The following is a 15134-nucleotide window of genomic DNA, read 5'->3' on the forward strand; positions in this document are numbered from 1 at the left end:
ATTTTACAGAGGAGGCAACTGAGGCTCACAGAGGAGGAATTCAATTCAATAAATCCAATAAACATTTATCAAGTGCCTACTATGTGTCAAAGGTGACTTGTTCAGAGTCACACAACTAGCAGGGGGCTGAGGCAGGATTCCAACTTGTTTCTTCTGATGCAAAGTGCAGCTGTTCCTCAGGATAATCAGGAAGTATGGAACAGTGAACAGATCTGAGTTGGAAGATGTAGGTTCGAATTCTGGCTCTGCTACTTAGCACCTGTGACCTTGGGCAAGTCCCTCCTTGTCTCTGGGCCTGAGTTGCCTCCTCTGTGAAATGGGCATAATTAAAGAAAAGTTTGGACCAGGTGGCCCCTGAGGTCCTTCCAAGCTGAGTGAGAGCACAGATTGTTTTATTCTCTGTCTTTCTGTCCACAGTGTCCAGCACAGTGCTTGGCACATAGTAGGCGCTTTTAAAATGCTTTGCTGGTTATTGATTGATTGGAGAGGAGATGCTCGTGTATAAATTGGGCTGTCTGGCCCCTGGGGTCAGTTCCACATGATCCCATTGTCTCCAGGCCATGCCACCAGTCACCTCCCAAACCTAAAACCCCTGATTGCTCCCCATTGCCTACAGACAGTGTAGGACAGATACAGAGCTCTTGGTTCTGCATTCAAGACCTTCCACAAGCTGGCTCCGAGCTTCCCAGCTTTATGTCTCAGACACAGCCACCTCCAGCCCCCCACCTCTTCCTTCCTCCAAACTTTCTTATTGCCCTTGTTTTACTGTGGTCCTAGCTATGCAGAGAAGGGGAAGAACCCTAGTTTTGAAACCAGGCCCCCTGCCATGCAGCGCCGCCTCTGCTCCAGCCTCTCTGAAGGACTTTGGGCAAGATTCTTTCTCTCTGGACCTCAGTTTCCCCAACTGTAAAATATAGCTATGTGCCTTACCCTGCCCTGCGCACCTCCTGGAGGGCTGTGGGGACAGGAGAGCCTGTGAAGTGAAGGGGAGTAAGGGTCCTTAGAGAGCTAAGGTAGAATTGTTCTAAACTGGCATCTATCTGTCTGTCTGTGTGCTGTGCTCTCAGGGCTGGGCCTGGGTCCTGGGAGCCTGTGGGGGAGGCTGGACTCTCCTTTCTCCTATAGTGGAAAGCTCAGGGAGAGAGACCAGGCCTCAGTGACCCAGTTCCCAGGCAGCCAGACATAACAGAGCAGCCACGTGATGGGTCTGCTTGGCTTGATCCAAGCTGGCATGGAAGCAGAGCCCCTGTGGGGTGGGGGGGGTGGGGCTGATCTGGAGCTGGAGATGAGAGGAGGAGAAAGAGGAGGGACAGAGGGAGGATGAGGAGGAGGAGAGAGAGGGGAAGGGGGGAAGGAGGTGTAATAGGAAGGGGAGGAGGGAAAGAGGAGGGGGAAGAGAGAGAAAGAGAGGGAGAGAGGAGAGAGAGACAGAGAGAGACAGAGACAGAGATGGGGGGGAGAAAGAGAAGGGGAGAGAGAGGAGGGAGATAGAAGAGAGGGAGAAGGGGAGAGGAGAGGAGAGGAGAGGAGAGAGAGAGAGAGAGAGAGAGAGAGAGAGAGAGAGAGAGAGAGAGAGAGAGAGAGAGAGAGAGCGACCCTTTGGTCTGGCAGGGTTTTAAGATCATCGATTTAGAACAGGAGAGAGCCTTTTCCTGTATATAGATGGTGACATGGGGCACAGAGGGGTCCCTGAGGCTGAATATCTAATAGCTAAGAGGTGTTCCTCAGATGAGGGAGAAGGAAATGAGGCGCAGCCAGCGGGGAAGGGTGTCTCCCCAGGCTAGCTGCACAGCAGGGCTGGGAGTGGACCCCAGGCCTCTGAGGCTCCGTTTGACTCTGTTGTCTCCAGGTCTCCATGGGCATCCTCCAGAAGGGACTCCTCAGGAGCTGGGCCGGATGTCTCTGGCTGCTTAGCTTGTATGCTGAGAAGAGTACTCACACCCTTCAGCAGTGGGTCTGTGATAACAGTTACTGCTGACCAGCAGGCAGGCTGCCTCCCCACCCCAGACCCAGGCCTCTTCCTTGAAAGGCCTTTTCCTTCACCTCTTCAAGACGTAGGCCTCAAGACCTCCAGGTGGGTCAGCCTCCTGTCTCAGCCCTTCTTTCTGCTTCTGGTGCAGGGGCAAGAGTGCAGCCTGGGTTTGAGGACGAGCTCTAACGTCCATTAGCTGTCTGGTTTCGGCTTCTTTATCTGTGAAATAGGTCTAATGATGCTCCCAGCACTGTTCTGGAGACTTTACCTCTCAGTCCACAGGGCTGTGAGGTTTCCAGAGGCCATTCCCGGCAACTGCTCTGGAGTGGAAGAGAGGGCAGGAATGTGTAAGGTTACCAGCCCCATTTTACAGCTGAAAAAACTGAGGCTCAGGAGAGGAGGGCTGGTCAATGACAATGCAATCATGGGCCCACGGTCTGGGGAGCCCAAGTCCAGGCCTCCTTTTACTTTCTCCGCACCCTCCTCCAACCACACAACCTGGAGGATTTCTGGGGTTTCTCTTGGCACAGCATGGGGTGAAGGAAGGGACACCATGAGGAGGTAGACAGAGTGTCATGCTGGGGACAGGGAAACCTGAGTTCAAATCCTGCTTAGTCACTTGAAAGCTATATGACTTTGGCCAGCTCTGGAGGGGAGAGGGGTGTCTTCATCTGTCCCTTCGTCTTCACTCTTCTCTCTCTCTCTCCCTCCAACTGTCTGCTAGTCCTCTCCCCTTCCCCCCTCTCCCTAGGACACAGAGATATGCTGGAAAGAGGGTTAGATTTGAGACCAAAGGACAGGTTTAAGTTCCATCTTCTCTCCCCATATTTAGGTAAATTCTTATTGATGAACAGGTGAATTCCTTTTCTGATATTCCCCCAAAAGGCTTTAAATTCTTGTTATTGCTGATGTTGGTCCTGGTGGGTCTTAAAGGGGACACATTTGGGGACCAGCTTTCCCTTTCTGTACCTCTTTTTCTATCTCTCTTTGCCTCCATGTTTCTCTTCCTGTGTCTCTACTTTTCTTTCCTTGTGTCTCTGTGGTTCCTGCCTGTCTCTCCCCTCTCCGTCTCTGCCCGTTTTACTCTGTGTCCTTGTCTGTCTCTGCTTTATTCCCTCCTCCAAGGCTCCTGGAAGAGCCCAGACGGAGGCAGGCAGGACCCAGCCTGGGGCTTCTTGCCCCTCCTTGCCTGGGCTGAGCCTCTGTGCAGAGGAAGGAGGGGCTGAGTCTGTCTTCAGGACACAGTGGAGCCAGAGGCTGGGCTGGGCCCACAGCACACACTGAGGGCTCTGTGTGGCTTTGGGAGGCCCCATCAGCCACAGTGGCTATCCTGGAGAGGAGACAGGCCTTCCCTGCCAGGTCCAGATGACTGATGGGGTTTCAGTGTGTGCCTGGCTCAACTGGCCCTTAGGGACCCTGGGTAACCCTTTTCTCCCAGAGTCTCCCTGTTCTCCAACCACAGCATCAGTGGGCCAAGAACAGACAGATAGATAGGCCCGAAGCTTACTGGTCCAGAAATGTGGCAGGGGGCCCATAGCCACAGCCCCATTGCTGCCAGCCCCTCCTGCCCAGACTCTGGAGACCTGGTGTCTATCCAGCTAAGTACCCCTGCCCCTCCTGAGCCCTTCACCAGGAATGTATCTGTCTCTGCTCTCTTGGACTGGGAGCTCCCAGAGGGCAGGGAAGGTACCACCCCTCTTCTTTCTCCTCTTCTTCCTCACAGTGAATAAATGAATGAGCATCTGTCTTTGAAGGGGGTCCCTCTGGGTCTAGACTCCCCTACAATGGGACCCCAAATGCCAGCAGGCCCTGTTTTACATAGTCCCCATTGAAGGAAGTCATGTCTCAGAGCAGAAGAACCTGAGAGTCCAAGTCTTCTCTTTAGGAATCTTCCCTTCCCAAAAGGAGTGCAGCTGGTTACCTCCTCAGGGTTAGACCCTCCTCAGGGTCAGTGGAGAAGGGGTCTCCACTCCAGAGACTTCCAACCCTAAAGGTACCTCCTTTCAAGGTGACGACCTTGCCTTGCCCCAGGTACCTGCTCATCCATAGTAAGGGTAAGTTATTTACCTCAGCCACCTCTCTGAATTTGGTGTAGGAAGGGTAGCAGAGACACAGATGGACACAGAGAGAAAGAAATTGAGGTGAAGTGACCAGAGAGAAACCTCCAGGTCTCATGGACACTGGCTTCCTGAGAAAAGGCCTGCCCATCCTCCTAAGGCTCCCCAACTCAGATATGGCAACAGGAAGGCAGGAAAGCTGGGCCTCCAGCAAGTAGTTTAGGAGTGGCAGCGGCTGGACATTCCAGGAGGCCCTGGGTGAGCGAGCAGGCAAGCAGAAAAACGCTGGGATGAACCCCTGGGCAGCCCGATCCAATTCAGCAAATACTGACCAAGTTTCTACTAGGTATAAGGCACTGGTTCTGGGGTGGAGGTGGGGGAATATAACATGGGAACAGATAAACAGATGCCTGATAACGTATGAAACAAGGAAAAGCCTTGAGAATCAAACTTGGAGGATCAGAAAGGCCTTGGGAGGACACATTGGCTAAGAGAGAGAGGGGGAGAAAGAGACAGAGACAGAAAGACAGACAGACAGAAAGACAGAGACAGAGAGAGCATTCCAGGCATGGGGGAAAGAGTTGGAAACCAGAGTTTAGAGATGCTATTTGTAAAGTGCATAGTAGGTGCTTAATAAATGTGTGTTCTCTTCACCAAATAGACCAATTTATCTCTATATGAGAAGAGAAATCATGCGAGATCTCAGGAAAGATTCTGGCACTAGATTCTGAAGGGCTTTAAAGGCTAGATATTGTTTTAGAGATAAGGAAGAAACGAAAAGTTTTTTTTAAATAGCATTTTATTTTTTCCCAATTAAATGTAAAGACAGTTTTTAACATTCTTTTTTCTAAAATTTTGAGTTCCATATTTTTTTCCTCCCTCCCTCCCTAAGACAGTAAACAATTTCATGTAGGTTATATATATGGGCAATCATGTGAAATATATTTTTATGTTAGTCATGTAAAAGAAGAAACAGATCAAAAGGAAAAACACAAACACACACAGAAAGTGAAAATAGTATGCTTCAATCTGCATTCAGATTCCATCTCTTCTTTCTCTGGAGGTGAACAGTATTTTTCATTATAAGTCCTTTGGAATTGTCTTAAATCATTGTATTACTGAGAAGAGCTAAGTCATTCACAGTTGGTTATTGTTACAATGTTGCTGTTACTGTATACAATGTTCTCCTGGTTCTCACTTCACTTTGCATCAGTTCATGTAAGTCTTTTCAAGTTTTTCTGAGAGCATTTTGTTCATCATTTCTTATAGCACAATAAGATCGCATCCAATCCAATCCAAATCCAATACCACAGCTTGTCTAACCATTCCCCAGCTGATGGACATCCCTTCAATTTCCAATTCTTTGCCACCAAAAAAGAGCTGCTCCAAATATTTTTGTACGAATAGATCCTCTTCCCACTTTTTTATCTCTTTGGGATACAAATGTTAGTGACACTGAAGGTTTTTAAGGAGGTCAGTGACATGATCAGACTGTCCACATGACTCAGAGGAGTTCATGGACAGTGCAAACTTCCTGGGCCAAGGGGAAGAATTCTGGAATCCAGCAGGAGTGCAGCCAGGCTAGGCACATGGGCTGAGGGAGCAAGTCCAGACTTGGCCCTTCCCTGGTCCTGGAAGTTCTGCAGACTGTTTGAGTCCTAGTGAAGAGGGCTGAATTTTCAATGACCCTGAGTGGCAACCTCAACCTTAGTGCACAGTCCCTCTGAGACTAGAGGAAGGGACAAGTTACTTGACCTCCCAGTAACCCTGAGAGGATTGCAGATGAGGTGCTCACCAATGGTACTATTCTAAGTGTGGAGGATTCCTTCAGAAAGATGGAGGCTCATTGGAGGGTTGGCTTGACCCTTTTGTGGGCTTAGCTGTGATTCATTTCTGTTTGGCATTTGGGGAAAATAAAGCCAGTCCTGTATTTGGTGGCTTGTTGGGCTGAGTGCTTGCAAGGGAGCTGAGGGCTCTTTGCTAGACACAAGTGATGATGTTCCAAGGGGAGGGTTAGGTGAGGGCATGAGCCAAAGAGAGATGTCTGTGAGGAATCCCTAAGACAGAACTCAGGCCAGGTAAACCCTGAGGTTCAGTTTCAGGCCACGGGTCACACTTACAATAATGAACCCAAAGATTAAGGTCTTTCAGGGTCATGCTGGGGCTGACACAACATTTATGAACTAGCATTTCACTTACAAAAGTCTTCTCCAGGGCAGCTTCTTCTGCCTCAGCTCCACCTGGGGCAGAAGAATACCTTAATGAGGTATTTCTGCAATTGTCTCCTGTGTCTCAGTGGTCTCTGACTCCTGTTTGGTCTTCCAGGCTCTCCAGGGGCTGCAAAGGGGAAGAATGAGCCCTGATCTCAAATGCAGGAGTCTGAGGGGAAATCCCCTTCAGGGCTCAGACTCACATAGGCACACACATGGATGCTCAGGAGTCCATACTACCCCCCTTTACAGCCATGCCTGCACACCCATGTGACCACACACATGTATGTCTGTCCATGTATGCATACCAACACACATGGGCCTACACATATATATGATGGCATATAGAGAAACACCACAGTTCTCAGGTGCAGAGACTTGGACTGAGAACCCACAAACCTGCCTGGCCCTGGGTGCATGGAGGTGCTGGGAGTGGGCTCTGAGCAGATGGTCGGCCTATAAAACTTTAATGTTCTCCCATCTGTGCTCACCCTGAGCTGCTGTAATCCCAGACCCAGGGAGGCAGAGGCCAATCCCTCAGAATCTGTCACTGCCACAGACCTGGCTAATTGGGATCAGCCCCGGCTGGGGGGATTGCGGGACAGGCCTGGGAAGAGGGAAGGGCTCAGCAGGCATAAGTCCTGGTCCTGCTCTCCTCAGCCCTTCCTGGCACCACCGAAGGGGGACCCTCCTCGGGAGTTGACACCACCCTCATACCCTGCCCCTCTCCTCTGACCTGACCCACCTGAGCCCCTGGAATAGCTTCCCTTCTCTTCTCCAACCCTCCCTGGATGGGTCCAATCCCTCCTCCTCCTCCTCCTGAAAATCTGCCCTGACTCTTTCACTCTGCTGATCCCTTCCTTCTCTGACTTTCCATGACCTTAGAGACTGATGAGCCCCATGGTCTAGGTCCTGGGTCCACCCCTGAGTATAACCCTGTCCTGCATCTGCTTCTTCCCTCCAGACCGGGAGTTCCCTGAGGGCAGGCCCTGGGACTCCTCATCTTCCATCAATTCAGTCATCTCTAGTTTCATGATGGTCTCATTAATCCCAGCAGCCTGACCCAGCCTTGCCACCTTCCACCTCAGAGGGCAGAGTGGCTCTCTGCCCCAAAGATACCCAAATATGAGGGCTCCCTGGGAGTTTCGTTGACCCAGGGAGAATCTCCCTTGTCAGCAATTTCCCCCTAAATAGCCTTGCATGTAGGGAAAGCTCAGGCCCCCTTGGTGTTTGGCCTGGGGCTGGGGAGGCTGAACTCTGGAAAACAAAAGGGGGGCAGACTACGCCACTTTCTCTCTCCTTCACCCCTCCCCCAATAATAAGATAGAAGGAAGTGCAGAAACACAGCTGAAGAGATAAGAAGTTTGAGTCTTCTCATTTTATAGATGGGGAAACTAAGTCCAGAATTGGGGAAGGCCCTTTTGGAGTTCACATTGTCGAGCTAGGTCTTCTGACTCCCAGCCCCAAGGTGCTTTCTTCTGAACCCCAGACTGAAAGGATGAGTGGTAAACTGAACCCCAAAGTCCCAATTTAACCTTCAAGGCCTGGCCCTCCCGTATTGCCCTATTGACCTTCTCTGGGGATACCAAACACACTCTCCCTTGCACATCTGTGGCATTCTGCTGTGGGATGGGGAGAGGCTTATCCACCACTGCCTCCCTCGCAGGGCTCTGACAGGGCCCTGCAAACAGAGGGTATTCACAAAATTTGTGCTGAGTGGCAGAAGGAATGCATGGTATTCCCCTATCCTTGCCCAAGGGCTGGTGACAATCAGCCTTCTCTCCTCTGCGTTCTAAGGTTTATAAAATACCTTTTAAGCACCAATCAGTCAGTCAATATGCATTGATTAAGCACTGACTGTATGCCAGGTATTGTGCTAAGAGCACAGAGAAGAGGGTGGTAAAATATTAATACTGATAATTACTACAGAGACTCAGTGATGTTCTCAGGATCCCATCATCAAGAAGTCATGTAACCAGGAGAATTTTATTTCCTGTTTGTGACTCCTGAGGAAAGCTGGGAAGCAGTCATGGGAAGATGTGGGCTTGGTATCATGAATAACTTTCTAACAATGACAGCTCTCCAAGCATGTCGTGGGCTACCGACACGTGGTGAGCTCCCCATCAGTGGGGGTCTCCAAGCAGAAGCTGGATGCCCACATGGCTGATATTCTGGAGTGAGAACTCTGGCTCAGATTAGCTGCCTCTGAGGCTGAGCTCTCTCCCAGCTCAGATTCTGTGACATCTCAGAGCAAGCTGTCCAACTCAGGCCCAGGTCCCTTTCCTCTTACCTCCACCTTAAAAAAATAGAAAGAAGCAGTCACAAGGAACGGTGGTGTAGTCAGGGATAGGAGCCCAGGGAGGAAGATTTGGGTTCAAATCCCAGGCCTGCCACGTCCTATCTGGCCAAGTCCCTGCCCCTCTGGGCTGTCCCAGTCTCCTCCTCTTGTAGCACGAAAGAGGAGGATGGATCTTCTCTAAGGTCCATTCCGGCCCTGAGTTCTGTGGTCCTGAGGATGAGGAAGTCTAGAGCCAGGAATCTCCCACCACAGAGGGTTTCCCCAGACAGACATTGCCTGGGGGCCTTGGAGCTGGAGCAGAGCAGGCCTCCACAGCCGCCAACCACAGTGGGGTTTGGACTGAGGACAGGGGCTGTTCTTGGCCCTGGCCCCAGGAGGCCTCGCTCTTTGGGGCCAGCCGGGAGTGAGTCACGGGTAGTGGTGGCGGCCAGCTGGGGTTCCAAGCCCAACATGCACCATGATCTCACCAGGTGGGGAGGGGCCAGGCTGACCTGGCTCAGCTTCTGGCCCTGGACCCAGAAATCTGGCGGAGATTCTTTCAATGATTGGAAAAGTCCTGCTGTGTTCCCAGCTTCATCAAATCAGACTGCTGCGGTGAGCTGAAGCCACCCCTCTCTCACATCTCTGCAGGCGGCAAAACCTTGGGAGGGAGCAGGGAAGAGGAGATCCTGCCCATTTTGTAGATGGGAGAACTGAGGCTCAGAGAGAGACTTACTCAAAGACAAAGAACAAGTCAGTGGCAGAGCTCAGGCCACTACATGGACTCAGGAAGACCTGAGTTCAAATCCTACCTCAGATACTTACTAGCTGTGTGACCCTGGACAAGTCAGTTCACCTTCATCTGCCTCAGTTTTCTCAACTGCAGAATGGGAGTGATAATAGCACCTTGTGAGTGGGACAATATTTGAAAGGCACTTAGCACAGTTCGTGACATGTACTAAGTGGTAGCTATTATCCTCATCATTAGATGTCAAATCATTTTAGAGCAGTGGGGAGAGGGCAGTTAGCAAAAGCCTGGTGTAAGATGGTCCTTAAGCTAAGCTAGAGATTTTGAGAGAGAAGTGAGGAATGAAGACATTCCAGGCAGAAGGTACAGTGTAACACACATGTAAGGGGGTAAGAGATGGAATGTCAGGCTGGGGGAACAAGTCCCAGGTAAACCAAATTAATTTCAGCTCCTTTTTGATCATCCTTTAACCCATGGATTAACTGTGGACCAGGAAGGAATTTGCTTTAAAAGACAGAACTGGAGGAGCAAAGTGAGAGTGTGATAACAAGGTGTGTGTGTGGGGGGGGGGGGGGGGGGGGATGTTTATTCCATTGCAATTGAATTCCATTGTTTTTCTTGGATACCTATTATGTGAGCAATGGAAAGAGAATCCACCGAATACAATCTGGAGACCTGGTGTTTGATCTTGGCTCCGCTCCACCCGCAGCTGAGCTCCAATGGACATCCCAGGTCCGATCTTCTCTGTGCAGGAAGCCACTTGTTACTGTCTTGCCTCTGCTCACGTGCCCCGAAGCAAAGAGCAGTCCGTTACCTGAAGAGTCAGAGAATTCCAACTTGAGATAAGGATTGGAGAGTAGTTCCTTGCATTCATTCAGTTTCTCCTCGAGGCTCCCAGTTCTGCCCAAAGTAAATGTAATCCCTTTTCTTGAAGATCTCTCTCTCTCTCTCTCTCTCTCTCTCTCTCTCTCTCTCTCTCTCTCTCTCTCTCTCTCTCTCTCTCTCTCTCTCCTGGGTTTTCTTCAGGTCAAACAACCCTTCATTCCTTCCTATGTTTTGATCGCCAGGACTCTTATTGTCCTGGTCAGCCTGCACCAATTTGTTAATGAGTCTCCATAAAATGTGGTAACTGGAGGTTAGCACAGTCCTCCAGCTGAGATATTCCAGGGTAGAGGGCAGAGGAACTTTTTCCACATCTCTTTCCCATTTCCTCCTCTGAGGAGCATGGGTGGAGGGATAGCACTACCTAATTCCTAAGGGCATTTCCAACCTGAAATTCTATGAAAATTCCTCACATACAAAATCTTACCCCCAGGGACTGCCCAGATTCAGTGCTCCCCATGCCCCTCCAGGTACAGGAGGGGAGTCTGGAATGGGAGGACAAGTCTGGGAAGAGTTCTAGGGTCAACCTGTCCCTTTCCATAAATGGGTAGGTCTGAGCAGCTGACTAAGCTCTTTTTCGCAGGACATATATCAGCACCATGGCTAGGGAAAGCACCGGGGGTGGGGGTAGGGGGTGTGCAAAACTGAGCCACATTCCCAGCAGGGGAAGTATCCTGCTGGGATATTTAAGAACGTGAAAGAATAGGGTCTGCTCCTGGGAGATGATTAGGCTGGTCACAAGTACATTACCCTTTCTCAGCTTGAGCTGTTATAGAGTGAGCCCCAGATTAACCTTCAGGCCAACTGAAGGCAGAATTGGGTTAGGGACTCCCATTTGGGTCTCTGTGTCTCTTCCCAGAGTGTACTGGCCACTAGGGAGGCAACCAGGAGAGTAGAGTGTCTTCTCCATCTCAGGCAACAAGTGCTTGCTCTGGACACCCTCCTTGGTTCGAGGGGGACAATTTTCTGGTACTGGAGAATCTCAGTAAGTCAGTCAATAAGTGCCAGGCACCAAGTAATGGGATGTATTTGTGATGGAAAGATAGCTGCAGCTCAGGCCAGGCTTGTCTGAGAGTGTGGGCGAGTCCCAGATAGAACAGTAAATGTCAGGCATGAGAGAATTAAAGTGGATGACACGAGGATCAGGACTTCAGCTCTGGCAAGGCTGACTTCCCTCTTCCCAGGTTTACGGCAGTCTGCCTTCTCTTTTGTAATAAATACATAGAATTTAAAGCTGGAAGGAAACCCAGACATCATCTAACCCACTCACCTCTTTTTGCAGAAGCCCAGAAAAGGGAAGGGCCTTGTCTGTGCTCACAAAGGGGCACAACTGGAATGTGAACTGAAGTAACCTGACTCCAAAACCCATGGGCTGCCCACTCTACCACACTGTCCCCCCCCCCCCCCCCCCGCAGCCTCCATAAGCTTTCCCAGCTTCCCCACAAGCTGTTCCCTCTCCCTTCCTGTTACTGCTCTCTGAGTCTTCTGCAGGGGCCAAAGGAGGTGAGATCATAAGCCCTCCTTAATAAGTGATGCCAAAGAGTGGAGCTGTGACTGGTCAGGGAGGTCACTGCTCAGTAACTAGACTGGGCTCCTTCCTCCTGACACTTTTGGATGTTGGCTATGTTGATCCAGTCCTCCCAAGGATGCTCTTTTCCCAGTGTGTCCTTGGCTTGTAATTGGAACCCACAGTCACCAGCTGAGCAGTGGGGCTCAGTGATTGGAGTCCTCTGGTTCAACTGAGTTCAATTCAACCAACATTGATGAGTTATTGCATTCAGAATTCTGTGATAGATGCTGCAGGTCCCTGACCTCAAGGAGTTGGGAGGTCAGCATTTAGCAGTCCTTGGCATATAATAACAGGAAATGCTTGTTGATGGAATAATCAATTGATGGTGGATAAGACACAAAGATTTAACTCTACTACACAATATTATTGGGGCAAATGTATTTAAAAGCATCAACAATGAATTGTATGAAGCCTGAGGAAGATCTCTAGGAACTTAGGAGACCAGAACAGGCTTCCTGGAGGAGGAAACATTTGACTTGGACTTTAAAGGACGGTAGGAATTCAACAGAAGAGAGGAAAGGAGAAGAGGGGACAGCACAAGCCAAGGTGCAGAGGCAAGAAAACAAAGGCGTGTATAAGAGAGGCTAAGTTGAGCAGTGAGGCTGGAGGGGTATATCACTACACAGCACATGGTTCTGGAGCCTGACGCTTTATTACAGATGATCTAGTTGCATTACTTCATTCTTTTTTATAGGAGGAAACTGAAACCCAGAGAAGGGCAGGAGCTTGCCAAGGACACACAGCAATAAATGCCAGAGCTAGGCTTTGGATCCAGGTCTTCTTGACCCTCCCTATGCCTCCATGCTGAGGGAGCTAACACCAGAAAGGAGCAGTGAGGTTAGAAGGCGGGGCCTTACATATCAAGAATATGCCTTAGAAGTAGTTAACTTTGATCATTCAAAATAATTTGATTTATAAACAAAAACAAAAGTAGAGTGTGATGAGTGCAACCAAGTGCAATATTACTAAAAACAAGTTTCTAGTGAGGGGGCATCAGTGAGAGGCAGCAGGAGTCAAAGACAACTATTTGGAAACCTGACTTTCTTTCAATCCTGACCCTGGAACTTAAAAAAAAATCATATGGTCTTGGAAAGTAACTTCACTTTTTCTGCCTCTTATGGGTTGTAGCTGCAAAGTGGGAGCAATAAAGACTAGGGAGCTCCGAGGCTCAAATGAGATAATGTATGTTTACACTTTTGAAGACTTCAAAGTCTACACATATGAGCGCTATTATTGTTGTTATCATTATTAATATCTTAGATCAAAGCTGAAGACAGAACTCCTACCCAAGAGGACAAGGCTTCATCGTGGACATACTGCTTGGACCCGGTGTGGGGACCCCACTGAGCACCATGGAGAGCTCACGCACAAAGAAGAAAGACTCAGTGACTGCATGAACTTGCTGAAACAGCTGCTGCTCCCAACTTCCACCCCAGAATGCCTCTCTTCGGTAAGTGCCTTCCAATGCTCTTCCTCTCTCTCTCTCTCTCTCTCTCTCTCTCTCTCTCTCTCTCTCTCTCTCTCTCTCTCTCTCTCTCTCTCTCTCTCTCTGTCTCCCTCCTCTCCCTCTCCCTCTGCCTCTCCCTCTCCCTCTGCCTCTCCCTCTCCCTCTGCCTCTCCCTCTCCCTCTGTCTCTCTCTGCCGAGGTTGAGTCGATGTCTGAATGATCCTATAATCCAGAATGCTGCTGACATGAGGTACACTGTAGTACTTAACTCTTCTCACTAGTATTTAGTTTACCATGATAAGTTACTACTTAATTTATGGCTTGAGTTCATCAACAGACCCAATTAGTTTCCTTTGGTCTGATGTAATTCTCCTATCTGTAGGAGACCTCTCTCAAGACAGCTCCGTACTTGAGGCTACCTTCGTGTCAAAAGACATTCAGCTACTAGAGGATGATTTCCCTGCTAGTATGACAGAGCTATGCATGGACTGTCAGCCTCTTTATGGACCAGGAATGTCTGTCTTGACAGAAACAGAAACATGGGAGTTTTAACCAATCTATCAATCAATCATTAAACATTTATCAAGCCCCTACTATGTGCCAGGCAAGGTTAACATGAGTCAACAGTGTGATATGGAAGACGAAAAAAGCCAATGCCATCATGGGTCACATTAAAAACATACCTTGAGGGTGGGTGGGGAGGGAGGAAGGGAGAGAAGGTGGAACTCAAAGTTTTAAAAACAAATGTTAAAAATTGTTTTTACATGCAACTGGGAAATAAGATATACAGGCAATGGAGTGTAGAAATCTATCTTGCTCTACAGAAAAATAGAAGGGAAGGGGATAAGAGAATGGAAGGGAAGTGATGTAAGGGAGGGAAGATTGAGGGAGAAGTAATCAGAATGCCCGCTATCTTGGTGGGGGGGAGGGGAGAGATGGAGAGAAAATTTGGAACTCAAAATCTTGTGGAAATGAATGTTGAAAACTAAAAATAAATTAATAAAAAAGCATACCTTGGCATCACTTCAGAGATTAGGATGCCAGAGATGGATGCCTATGTGCAGAGATCACAGTGTCCTCCCCGGACCCTGCCACGTTAGGGCTGGTGGAAGGCAAGACTTTGACTGACAGGCTTGCCCTTTCCCATCTTTCTGATTTGTAGGAAGGAGAAAGAAAATGATAAGGAAGCTGCAGAAAAGAGGATAAAGGCAACACTATCAATGGAAAAGGGTCACAGCTATAAGGTCACCATCATCGGATGCTGGAACTCAGGTGGTGTGGGGAGATATTGTTCTGGTGAAATCCACTTTAGCTTCGGATGGAAGATGGTGAATCCTCAATCTCTTCCCTCTCTTTTGAGAGGGTGTGAGCCTGTTACCTTGGGGATGAGGGGCAGAGGTGGAGGCTTGATTCTGTTTCTTGAAAGCCTGTTCATCCATTTTATGTTTAAAGGTTTATTTTGTGACTTATGTTAACAATTGTGATTAAAAGAATGTAACTGATGACTCTTTCCTCACGGTGAAGATCAGTGCCCTGGGCTTGAGTGAGGGGTGAGACAGTCAACAAGATTAGGACAGAGAATCAGGAAAGAGCTCTCTTGGAGCTGTGAAGTCTTGCCAAATCCAACCTCCCCCACAGCAGGCCTAGGGCATTGATCTCCACTAATGGAGAGAGAATCCCATAGCAATGGACTTTGGGACTTAGGTTACAAGTACTTGTATTGCTAAACTGTGTGCATTATTATTTGAATATAACATAGATAGAGGTGATTAGATAAGAGAGAGGAGAGAGAGAAGAGAGGAGAGAGAGAGAGAGAGAGAGAGAGAGAGAGAGAGAGAGAGAGAGAGAGATATGCAAAATTGATATTTGGCCAGAGTGCAATATCGGGTTGGGGGCTCAGAGCTAAGAGGTAAAATTATAACTTTTCAGGACAGAAAGAATTGCCAGAATTTCTCCAGGAAAATGAGTCA

The 15134-nt window shown here is 49.0% G+C and overlaps 1 long non-coding RNA gene across 2 annotated transcripts in view; it reads left to right on the forward strand.

Moving 5' to 3' along the window:
- The window catches only part of LOC140496574 (uncharacterized), a 30612-nt gene extending 15720 nt beyond the window's left edge, over nt 1–14892 (forward strand). The window contains exons 1-3 of one of the 2 annotated variants that reach the window (XR_011964308.1): nt 1406–2074; nt 12978–13167; nt 14327–14892. This is a non-coding gene — a long non-coding RNA (uncharacterized lncRNA). Of the gene's footprint in view, nt 1–1405; nt 2075–12977; nt 13168–14326 lie in introns of those variants that run through there. The other variant, XR_011964309.1, reaches the window with a different exon arrangement.
- Nucleotides 14893–15134: the final 242 nt, after the last annotated feature.

The sequence above is a fragment of the Notamacropus eugenii genome, chromosome 3, assembly GCF_028372415.1.
Source record: "Notamacropus eugenii isolate mMacEug1 chromosome 3, mMacEug1.pri_v2, whole genome shotgun sequence".
NCBI classification, from domain to species: Eukaryota; Metazoa; Chordata; class Mammalia; order Diprotodontia; family Macropodidae; genus Notamacropus; species Notamacropus eugenii.